Here is a 13,215-nt window from a genome sequence, read left to right as displayed (position 1 = left end):
TGTTTGAGCCTCATTACACCTTGTATCAAAACACATTTCCATCAGCCATTTCTCCTGAGCTTAGCCGACCTTGAGAGGAGAGTTAGAGAGAGAAAATTGTTCTTGTTGATTTGGCTTGAATTGCTTGGAATTGAAGTGTAGATTGCTATATTGAACCTCTAGACTTGCATTCGAGGAACCTAGGTATGAATTTCATCTTTTGATTTTGTCTTTAAGTTGATTCATGCATGGTTCATGTTAATTTGTAGAGCTAAGTCATGATTTGGTTCATTAATGGCAGATTGAAGCTCATCTCTTGCATGCATGTTAGTATTGTTGCATTGTGAGGTTGATTACATGGACATTAGTACATGCATGCTCATATTGTTGTTACAGACCATGTTTTCATCTGGTTTTGAAAAGAAATGAGCTCATTTGAGCAAGCTTTAGAGCTTTAATTTGGTTTAAAACTCATCCATGCATGTTTGAATGTTGTTCTTGAAAATGGGTTTGATTATGGTTTTAATTGACTCACCTTGGGCTTTGATTTCTTAAAATTGAGCTTTGAAACATGATATTCTATGTGTTTATAAGAGTTTTCCAGAAAATGAGCCCAAGGGGATCGGTTTTGAGCTGTTAACAACTTGGTTTTGAACTTGGAGGTGCAATATGGGTTTTCCAGATTTTGCACTTCCGCTCGAGCGGAGGAAGTGCCGCTCGAGCGTAGAATTCGAGCATCCAGTATCTCTGCACTGTTTTACCTTACGCTCGAGTGGAGGATTGGGCGCTCGAGCGGAGTCAGGTCTCACGCTCGAGCGGGCATCGAGCGGAGATTTCACCCATCCAGTACTTTTACAGTACGCTCGAGCGGGACAGTTTACGCTCGAGCGTGTACCTTTGTTGCATGACCGCTCGAGCGGGGAAACGTGCGCTCGAGCGGGACTCTGTTTTTCTGAAAATGCTTTTAAATGTGCATCTTTGCATCCTCATCCCGTTCTAGGCATTCTTAGGCCTAGTTTAAGGCATCTTGTTGAGGATATAGATGTAGAACACACCGAGGCATTAGGGATTAAGTTATGAGATTTCCCAACTGTGTAGCTTAGTGTGTTCAACCTGTTAACTGTGTAGGGTTGGCAACTGGGGAGACGCGCTCTAGCATACTGTAGCCCAGAACTCTGTGAGTAACAATTGTGTAAAGATATGTTCAACTGATTATCTTTTGAATACTGAACTAAACTGTTTACTGAACTGGTATTATTTACTGAATGAATGTATGTCCTTTATTTCTGAACTGTACTGTGGCATCCTTAGTACCTACTGTTTACTGTTACTGTTACTGTTACTGCGACAGAATTCTCTGTCGGTTCCCTCGTGGAACCACTACTGTTTACTGACTGATGGCCATCATTACTGTTCGGTCTTTTAAGACCTACTGTTACTGTTATACTAATGGATGTACCACATATGACTGTTTACTGTACTGAACAACTGAAATACTGATTGAATTGAACTGTTTTCATTACTGTAAGGACATTCATCCTAAACCCCTTTACGCTTTATGTTATTCACTGGGCTTTAGCTCACTGCTCATATATATATGTAGGTGTACAGGCACCAGATCGGAGCTAGGAGCGTCAGGGTTAGACTCCAGTTTTGTCAAGCCAGCCTTTGTGCCTCACTGCGAGGTTCCGAGTTGCCATGCTATGGCTTGGGGGTGTTTTGTTTGTTTTCCCCCTTCTGTACTGTTTTACTGTTCTGTACAGACCGGGTGTTACTGTACTGTTACCAAGGGATTAGGTCCCTGTACTGTGTGACTGTAAATTTTGTACAGACGGAATGTTTTCTGTACTGTTATGTAGGGTTGAGTCCATAGTTTGAATGGATGTAAGTATTGTACATACTGTTCTGTACTGTTTATGTATGAATGCATGGAAAAAAATCTTTTGCATACAGACTGTCACAGCTCATTGGACATTGTTTAATTACTGTATTGGCTTCCGCCAGGCCCTGTACTCTATTTTACTGTATTACTGTATCTGCAGGCCTTCGGTAATCTCGGATTACTGGCCGGTTACGGTGCTAAACCCATAGGGCCAGGTTTGGGTCGTGACACGATGACCTCGGCTTTTTTGATTGTGTAGACCCTGAGGGTTGGGCCCCAGCAGACCTCTTGGTGGAAGCAGAGGTTGATTTTTTACTTTCTGCCAGCTGAGAAATAGGCAAAGCATCCTCAACCTCGGCGTCAGTAACCTTGGCCTTGGGTTGAGTCTTTTTTACTCTCTTCGGCTTTGGTGGGGGCATCGCATGCGTTAGTACAGCATCGGCGTCGGTTGGAAGGTCAGCAAGAAGATCTTGAACGACAGGCCTTGGACGAACCATCTCGGCAGTCTTTACAAGTCTTCGTCGACGTTTACGTTCTGGAATTGGTATTAAGTAGGGGGCCGAAGTGGATGGAAGATCAGCTGGGTCAGAGGTGGATCCTTGATCTGTTCGGGATGAAGACGCGGTTACAGTTGTGGCAGTAGGTGGGGAAAGACTCTTTTTCTTCTTTTTTGGGACGTCGGGTAAAGTGGATTTATATATCGGAATGAAGTTCAGCAACAGGGGAGCCTTGCGCTTATGGATTAGAAGACCGAGAAACTTCTTTAAGTCTTTTCCAGGGAAAAGGATTGACGGAAGTTTTTTGGTGGTTGATAAAGATCTGCATGACAAGTAAACAGACTTTAGAAACAGACAAAATTTTAAAGACTTAAATAAAAACAACTAAGCGTTAGCACTGGGCTCTTACCCTTGCCCTCTGTAACTGTTCGAGGAAGAGGGTAGAGGTGGACATCTTCGTCTGGGCCAAATTCCCAATTTCCCGAAGCAATAACAAAGTCATCCCCAGCCCCCTTGTTGGAGTCTGGGAGGTCGGCTACAATTTTGAACTCGGTAGACCTCGGCTTAAGGTAATAAACAAAGCCCCTTTCCTTCAGGTTGAGGGGGCACATTGTATAACAGTACTGAAGGTCGGCCAGGGTGATCCTAAGATTCTCCTGGCTAGCTAAAGCTATAATACCGTTAATCACCCTATAGGAGTTGATAGTAAGTTGCATGGGGTTCAGCTTGTAGAAATGAAAAACTTCACGAAACAAAGGATTAAGTGGAAGCCGAAGTCCACATTCAGTAAAGGCTACTATAGGGCATCGTATGGTCTGTGGGCATGATGGTATCATCATCCCCAGCTAGCTTAAGGTGAACATTGGCTGGAATAGAGAATTCTTGCCTAAAGTATTCGAGTTTTGTTGGGGTATTTACCCTATGCCTCCACATACCCATTACGTCGACTTAAACAAAAGAAGAATGTGTTTCAGAAGATGGGCGTTTAAAGAAGGGTTGCAAGAACCTCGGCAAAGACCTGGGAAAGGACTGACAAGGCTTGTTTCAGTTTTCCCTGAAAAATTGACGATTCTACACACAACTCCCAAGCCAAAGAACTATAAAGATCAAAATCGAAGGCACAGATCTGGAACAGATACAAAAAAAAAAAAAAAAAAACAAGAAAACGATAACGCTTCAGAATCAAAGAACAGAGGTATGGTTCTCAGAAACGAAAGAAATACAGAAGTAAAAAAAAATCAAGAACAGTGGCACGAAAAGTGGTGAAATAGTGCAAGTGTTCAAGATGTAGCCACGATTCAAGATACAAACAAATCCAAGGCTTTGAACAAAAGCAATAAATGACAACAGGCAGACGAAAGCACATAAAGAGAACTAAGAGTGAAAGGAACAGAATCTTACCAGAACAAATGAAGCCGGGGCAATATTCGCCGAGATCAGATATTGGTTGTGACAGCAAAGAAAGCTTCGCAAGAATGGAAGATTAAAGACAGTTTCAGAAGAGAGATTGAAGCAATGGCAGATTTGAAGAAAAAAGAGCTTTCGGAGAGAGAAAGAGTAAGAAATCAGAATGAAAAAGTGAAGAAAGAAAGAGGCAAAGAAAAGTTTTGTCAAAAACTTGAAACGGTGGCAAAAATAAGGCATTTATTACGCCTGGAGCACCGGATACGTCAGACGGCGCAGACGGATGAAAAGACAGCCTTAAGGCGCGTCGCAGGAACGGGCCAATAAAAATAAAGCATTTGAAGGGAACGGTTAGAAGTGCATGACAACTCATGCGCGTGGGAGAGTACATTCGGCACCTTGTTCTTCGAAGAGAACACATCGGCTGGAAGTGGATTATCTCGGCTAAACAGTTTTTGAGCCATTACTCAGAAAAGAAATGTCGAAATATCGATATAGGTTCCATCACCTCAGAATGCCGAGGTAATAGAACCTAGGGGGCAGTTGTGAGGATATATTTTCTGAATACCAACACGTGGCATGGTGACGCCGACGTGTCAGCCGAGGTGCCACGTATCGTGGTAGTTAGGCCGAGATGATCTCGGAGTTGCCGAGGTTATCTCCGAAGATATCGGAATCCGAGATAAGCGAATAAGGGACAAGAGTCCTAAGACGAAGAGGGGACTTAACCAAGATAAGGATAAAGCGCTTAGGGAGTTTATCTTTATCTCTTAAGGAGTCCAAAATAAGCACTGAATTGGAGTTCATAGAAGTCATACTTCTAGTAGGACTTGGATTGAATATATTATAAAAGAGAGGCACCCCCGTGGGTCTAAGGTATGCAATTTATGTTTTGAGTATTAAGTTTAGCACTTGATTATCTTTGAAAGATATTCTGACTTGATCGTCGGAGTGCCCCCGGGTGGAAGAACCACCGCCGGAACCTTTTCTTTCTGTTACAGGTTGCTGAAGCCATCTATTCTGCCTGTGCTCTCCAGTTGATCACTAAGCAGGCAGTGTGGTCAGATTTGGGAAGAGATTTAAAAAGTGAAAAAAAAAAAGAAAAAAAAAATTTACTTATAAATCTTATTTTTTGAAAAGTTGAATCATTTAGTCCTAAATACACCATTTAGTCCTATTTTATTTTGGTAATGTTGTTTATTTAATTTTCATTATTTTGTAGGTTACAGTAGTACTCCTTTTGTGAAATGTTTGTTTCATCAAAAATCAACAACATCATCAATAATATCAAACATTAACAAACATCAACTACATCTTCACCAATAAATTCGAACATCATCATCAACATTATAAACATCATCACCAAACTCTCTCTCTCTCTCCCCCTCATTTTCCTCTTCATCGTCTTAGGAGTCCATCTCCTCTGTCCACCGCCTCTCCTCTAGCGACGCCACTCCTTCGTCCACTGCCTCCTCCTCACCTACTTCAAGATCCACCACCAGAACTATTGCCTCTCTCTCTCTCAGATCGTGAAACCCTAGGCGGCGATCCATCCATCGCACCATTAGCTCCTACTCCGTAACCGCCGCAGACGATAGCGACTACGCCGCCTCTGCTGTTGGAAACCTCAAACCTGTCTTCGTTAGAAAATATTGCCGGCTTTACCTCATCAGCGTAGCTCGATCAACGTCCAACGCGATCGCGGTGGAAGAGGAAACGACCGATTTTCACTTCTACTGCCTCTCTCCACCCGTGGCTATCATCTAAGGGTCCGCGACCTACCAGATTTGGATCTGAACCCTAGATTCAATGACAGAGAAGATGATCAAAGTGGGGTTTTGTTGATAGTGGAGATGCGATCTGAAAAAAGGGAGTTTGAAGAACATTACTGTGTTATACGATTAAGCCCTAAAATTCAAATTTTTGGTTGATGTTGTTGGACCGGAATGTTTGATGTTCACATGTTGATGATTAATGTTGGTGATGTTCGATGTTTGATGATGTTTTTTTAAAGTTTGATGTTGTTGATGTTTTTTGATGATGTTTTGTTGATGTTTGATGTTTGATGATATTTTTATGATGTTGTTGATTTTTGATGATGTTTTTTTAGTGATGTTGGTGATGTAGTTGACGATGCTTGATGATGTTTCTATGATATTAATCATTTTTGATGATGTTTTTTTAGGGACCGTTTGGGAAGAGCTTTTCTACGTTTTTTTGGCTATTTTAGCCACAAAAGACAAAATAAGCTATTTTAGCCACAAAAAACAAAACATCACATTCAACCCATAATCATTACACTCTTCTCTCACAAAAAAAATCAAAAAAGCCAAAAAGCCCTTCTCAAGCCAAATTTTTTAGCCCGGGCTAAAATAGTCAAAAAAATCAAAAAGCCAAAAAGCCAACCCACTTCCCAAACGGAAGCTTAGTGATGTAGTTGATGTTGTTGATGGTGATGAACACCAACCCAAAAAAAAGGCAATTAAGATCGGTGTAACGATGTGTTTGGAGGGAAAACAAACATCTACAGAGTTTTGGGCATTTCAGTCAATATCACGTTGGGGTTTTCCTCATTTACCTTTACTAAAAAGCGTAAAACATAGTGTAACACTGGTTATTTTGTCATTAACATTAGCTTGGGACTAATTGGATCATAAGATAAAATATAGAACCAAATGGGTCATAAGATAAAGATTTGAGATTTATTGGTGCATTCCCCAAAAAAATTGTATGAAATTATTTAAAATGTAAATATATTTTATTTATATTTCACTTACATTTTTCGTTTCTCTTTTTAAATTTTCTAACCAAACATAATATTAATATTTAAGATTATTTTATTTTTATAAAAATTTATGCTGATGGAATGTTAATAGCTAATTAATTAAATTATATTTGTGTTAATTTTTAAAATTATAGTTACCGTTAACACAAATTTAACTTGATTAAGTAGATATTGATATTTAATAAATATAATTTTTTTACATAAATAAAATATTCGACAAATACTAAATATTAAACTACTTGAATCATGAATGCGAACTTTATAATAAGTTCACGGAGCTCAATATACTCCAGTCGGATTCCAAACTAAAAATAAGCCCGAACCTTTTCACATTTCCACCGATGAGATGATGAGTTTTTGAAACGATGAGACAATGAGTTGGAATGGCCACATTAGAAGTTGTTACAAATGTGAGGGTAAATTTGACTTATAACAAGAACAATCACGATAAAAAAATTAAACAAAATGTATATATTTGAATAATTTTTTTTTATTCATAAGCCTGGAAAATTGAATCCCTGCCAATTAATACAGTTTTTATTTTTTTTAATTCAAAGTTGGCCCAAATATGCAGGTGTCGTTTGGTAACACTTACGTTTTTAGTTTTCTTTTTATATTTACAAAAATTTAAAAAACTCAAATAAAAATTTGTTTGGTAAAATTTTTGATTTATAAATTAGTGGTCTTAGTTTATAAATTTGGCCAAAAAATGAAAATACAAAAAATGTGTTTCTATTTTGAGTTTTCAGTTTTTTTTTTTATCACCCAACACTAGCCATCACCCGCCACCATTTTCCACAACCGTCTTCCGCCACTACCACCTACCACCCACCCCCCACCACCACCTGCCACCACCACTCACCACCCAAGTACCACCACCCGCCACTACCACCAGCCACCACCCACCTGCCACCCACTCACCACCACCACTACCACCACCACCTACCACCCACCTGCCATCCACCCGCTACCATCCACCACTCGCTGCTGTCATCCACCGCCCGCCGCCGCCGCAGCCACCGCCACCGCCACCCGCCACCTACTTGCCACCACCACTCATCACCCACCTGCCACTACCATCCACCACTTGCCACCACCAGCCACCCGCCATTACCACCCACCCCCACCACCACCACCATCACCCACCTGCCACCACCACCCACAACCACCCACTTGCTACCACCTACCACTAGCCACCGTCATCCACCTACCCACCACCACTACCACCACCACCACCCGCTACCTACCCGCCACCACCCACCACCACCTGCCATCTGCCATCCGCCACCCACCTGTCACCACCACCCACCACTCTCACTACCACCCACCGTCACCCACCCATCCACCAGTCACCACCACCCACTCGCCATCCGCCATCCACCTGCCATTACCACTCGCCACTACCACCACCACCCACCCACAGGCCACCACCTACCACCACCAACTACCCACCACCCACCGTCACCACTTTCCACCACCGTCTTCCGTCGCCACTTGCCACCACTTGCCATTTCTCACTCTTTTTTATATTTTTAAAATTTTTTAAACATTTTGTCAATTACCAAACGCGTTTGTAGTTTATGTTTTTCTAAAAATAAACAAAAAATAAACAAAAAGCAATTTATAAAATTTTTGTAAATATAAACTGAAAACGTAAAGGTTACCAAACACACCAAGTATTTGACTTTTGTTTAAAATTTTACATCCAAGCCAATCAATAGTAAGATTTCTCGTAATATGTAAATAGAATTTTAGAGGGAGCTCAATGCGCCCTAATTTTTTTAAAACAAATTAGTACACTTTTAGCTATTTTTAAAATTACCAGAAAGTATACAAACCTTAAAAAATTAAAATCCCAGGTTGCGTTTGGTAGAGTTTTCTAAATATGAGTTGTATTTGAATTTGTGAGTTTTGGAATTATGATTTAAGTGTAGAAAATTTGTTTAATGAATGAGTTTTGAAAAAAGTTTTTGAATTTAGTGATGTGACATAATTTTTATACAAAAACTTACAACTCATAACCAAACACACAATCCAAAATTCTATTCAAAACTCATAAAAAATTTAAAAAAAAAATTGAATTTTTTTTTATTTAACATATAAAAATAACAAGTGCAAAAAAAATAAAAAAATAAAAAAATAAAAAATAAAAAATCAAGAACACTATTCCGGTCAACCGGCCGGACGTCCGGGGAGACATTCGGGTACACAAATTTTCAAACGCGGGTGTGAAAATGTGTTTTGAAAACCGTCAACAAACGCCGCACTCAAACTAAAAGATAGAATCATGATTCAAAATATGTACCAAACACAACCCTAATTTTTCTTTTCACTCATTCCCTTCTCTAACATCTCCGTTGGACAACCACAACTGCTGCCTCTATTGCTGTCGTTAGAGCCAACCTCTGTTCCACTACTTATCACTACTTTCTAGGTCGAGACAATAGACCAACTTACGAGCTAGCTTCGTTGGGAGGCTCATATAGTTTGTTACATCAATTCCAAAAGAATAAGTTGTGTACCTTTCGGGCCATCAAGCAAAAGAAGAAATATTCTTTCCGCTACGATATAGTTTTCGTTCTTATCGGTAAGTCTATCACACTTCAAATTTTGACATCCAAATGGATTAAGTGTTAGTAATGGGCGCCCACGTGGCATGACCATTTGAATTTGAATTTGGAATCCTATCCAAATAGGTTTTGAAATTGAATTCAAACCTATTTAGGATAACCACTCAAGATACAGATATTATCAGTTTTAACTGATATGGATAGATATAATAATATATTATATATCTGATATATGGTTATTGGTAACCAAGAGAGAAACAACGTATGATCTGTTTCTACCCATATACCGACTCTCTCCCACAAAACAACGATCAAGCTTTTTGCACTGTGATTTGTGTGGGTGATATTCAATCTGTGATATCACTCCACTGCTGGGTTGGTTTATCAGGATTCTGGAAGCACGTGATTTATCCACGAGGTTCTATCATCTAAAGGTATGATTTGATTATTTTATTCGCTGCATGTTTTGTGTTTTGATTTACATTGGTATCAGAGCCATTGATGGATATTTTCGTGTTTCTTTTTAATCATGTGTATATTTTTACATGTGTATGTTTACATTATATACATGAATGTTTGTAAAAGAAAAAAAAATCTACTTTAATTAGATTAAGAGCATAAATATTTTTTTATGTTCATTAATGTCTTTTTTCATACCATAAACGGTTTTATTTTGAAAAAAGGAGTCCGGCAGTATAAAAATCGGACCAGTCAGTACCCTGGAAGGTGGCGCGTGGTATCCACGCGCCACCACGCCGCCACCACACGCGCCCACACGTTGCCACGCGTCCACACGCGCCAGACGCCCCTGCAGACGCGCCTGCACGCGCCATCACGTGCGCGTCAGCGGCGCTGTCCAAGCGCACGCCGTCCGCGCCTCGCACGCGCGCCGCGTGCTGGAGCCGAGCGCCGAGCCGCGCCGAGCCGCCCCTTAAGCCGACTCGCGCCGAGTTGCGTTGAGCGGCGACGAGCCGAGCCGAGCCGTTTTTCCCGCCTGGCTTGGCTCTAAGGCTCTGTCTGTTTGTTTTTAATTCTGAAATCGCGTTAATTGGCCGTAATTTATTCGTTATAGCTTTGTTTTTAACATGGTTGGTACCGTTAGACTCAGAATTAATTTTTCTACATTCTGTAAAATTTTGAAAATTTTACGAAAATAAAAAATATTTTTCCTGAAATAATAATGCATTATTTTTGCTTTAAAATGCATCTGGTGTTGCATGATTAAATTTCTGGGGCTGAATTTTTTATTGTAGACTATTGATATAGTTTACTATTTACTGGAATAGTTATAGCATTTTATCAGATTCTGGAATATTTATTTATGATTTTATGTGTGTTTATTAGTTATTTAAAATTCCAGAAAATTCCAGAAAATACCAGAAAATTCTAGAAAATTTCAGGATGATGTACTTTCTGTTATGGCATAATTTAAATATTTAATACAACATTTTTTTTTAGAGTTTGTAGTATGTTGTAATTAGAGGAGCATGATTATTTATTTATTTATTTATTAGAATTCCATTATTAAATGAATATAGCATGAGTTATTTGTAAATTTACATTAAGATGCTATTGTATGGAATTTATCATGCTTTGTATATGCCATAGTCAGTGGGAGGTTATTCGGTTGAGAGAAATCTTTGTAGATTAACTCCCGAAAACCAATATTTTGTGCATAAATTAAATTAAATTTTGGATAATTGTCACTTGTGGCGCAAGAGATGATTACGAGCATAGCGGATTTTCGATCTTGCGACTTGTGTAATATTGTCACTATTTAATTTAGTTTTTTGCGGCAAAATTATATTATGCTAATCAAATTAATCCCAATGCGAATTTCTCTCTAAATTGATTTAACTTATGGAAGTTAATTTGATTGACCTAGACTTAGTAGAGATGTTCAAATGTGAACAAACTAATCCCATTCTTTAGATGAGCAAAAGTCTTGGAGACTTTAGGTCAAACCTTAATTGAGCCAAAGTAAGGAAACATGACTCAAAGTCGCCGTGGTTTTGGTGCCTTGTTTGGCACAATAAAAACTAATGTGTGCGCTATGGTTAGCGGCATACTACGTAGTTTTGGTTGGCGAGTTTTGGAGTTATGAAATTAGTAAGCCCTCAATAGATCAGTATATGATCTTGACTAATGAGCTGCGCGGATTGACTTTGTAATTTGATTTGTAAAAAATGTTACATCATTGGATGAAGTAACATTCAAGAGTCACGTCATCCTAGAAATGCGAGCTTAAATAAATTAGTCATTAAGTGTAAGACGAGTAGCCAGTATGAGCAGTGTTTTGCTCTCTACCCAATTATTGGGAGTTGGATGGAGCAAAATTTCATGCACTATAATAGTGTGCGTTGAAATATCACGTGAAGTTAAAAGATTAGCGCTTAGAAGCTGCAAAATCTATTAACACTAAATGAAAAGATTAGCGCTTAGTAGCTGCAAAATCTATTAACACTAAGTGAAAAGATTAGCGCTTAGTAGCTGCAAAATCTATTAACACTAAGTGAAAAGATTAGCGCTTAGTGGTTGCAAAATCTATTAGCATTGCCAACTTGTCTAAGTCTGGACACTTACTGTTTCCACACTTGAGTGTGAGACATGAGGAGGGGCTTCTTTGTACAATTCCTTAGCTAGGCTAACGTTTTTTTAATAACGTTTAACACTAAGCGCAAACGTTGCGGCATAGTGATGAAAAGGTCAAGGCCGACAAGGTTGTTATGACTCTAAGAATTTGACGCATCACTTGTGAGAGCATTGTGTTGAATTAGACTCTTTAGCCTAATTCGCGCTTAAGTTACTTTGGAGCTGTCATAGTTGATAGCTTATTCTCTCCTTCTTGTGGATAGTAGAATTAATTGCAAGTAACTATGAAGCGAGAAATAGATATGGCAAGATGAGTATCGTTATCTTTCAACTAGATGCAGTAAAGTGTATGGAGAATAAAATTGATTTGAAGGTGCAGGGGATTAGCACTTACTAGTTAAATTTGCGACTTAGGCGCACTTGATATCTCCATGACATCCCTTTTATGATCTAGTGAATATGACTTTGTCGTGAGTCATTACCTAGTTGGGCCTAAACCTTTAAAACTTGTCTTTGAGAACTCACACATTAAGATGATTGGAATTAGTTTATGACATTGGTCATGAACCAGTGGCTTATTATACTTAATCACATTAATGAGATGATGACACGATGGTTTGAGTAGGCCTTCTTGAGCCCACTCGCTTATGACATCCTGCTCTCATGTGAATGTGTAACTTTGTTCGCAATGGGTGCGCACAAGTAAGTAGGAAAGCCGTAGAAGGTCATTTGTGTTGGCGCATTTAGTCCACTATGATTTTTGTGACTAGATATGTGTGAGGGTATGATAGCTAAGCCTCAATCTCGACACATTTATAGATTACGATACGCATCTGAGTCAAGACTATTTGATCTCCCATAAGTCAAAAGTTTTGAGATGATTTTTGACATTGCACATATGAGGTTGAGATCAATTAGATAACAGCTTTCATGCTTTTTTTTTTTTAGAAAACTCTGTGAAGAGAGATGGATGCTTAGAAAATTGATTATTCCTAGTACTCAACAACACAATTGTGTAGTAGAGATAAGGAATTAAATATTGTTAATGTTAGGTGGATAATGGCGCAAAATGTTTCCCAAATTGGAAATTACACTAGTTTGTTGCCTATATCCCTAACTAAGTGCCCTCCATATCAGATTTTACATTCCATTTGAGTAATGGGTTAGCGGAGAGCCATCTATGGGCGATCTGTAACCGTTAAGCAGCTTATCTTTATTTTACTTCTCATAAGATTACGAAGATCAGACCTAGGGTTCTATAGCGCATTATTGTATGCTGTCTTGTAAACACAAAGGGTCGTGTGGCGCATTATTGTATGCGGTCATGCAAACCCTCCGGGTCATGTGCATATAGGTAAGCAACTTTGTGGTAGTGTAACTAAGTCACATAAAGTTTTATTAGTAAAGGTGACGTGAATAGAGTTTTTGGAACTCTATAAGATGGAGAATTCCAAGCATAGCGCTCTATGTAGCCTAGTTGAAAATGGAAAGAAATTTCTAATATCT

This window comes from Camellia sinensis, unplaced genomic scaffold (genome assembly GCF_055761805.1).
Source record: "Camellia sinensis isolate YWXY unplaced genomic scaffold, ASM5576180v1 Unanchor1, whole genome shotgun sequence".
In the NCBI taxonomy this organism is placed as follows: domain Eukaryota; kingdom Viridiplantae; phylum Streptophyta; class Magnoliopsida; order Ericales; family Theaceae; genus Camellia; species Camellia sinensis.
Note: the sequence above shows the minus strand (reverse complement) of the source record.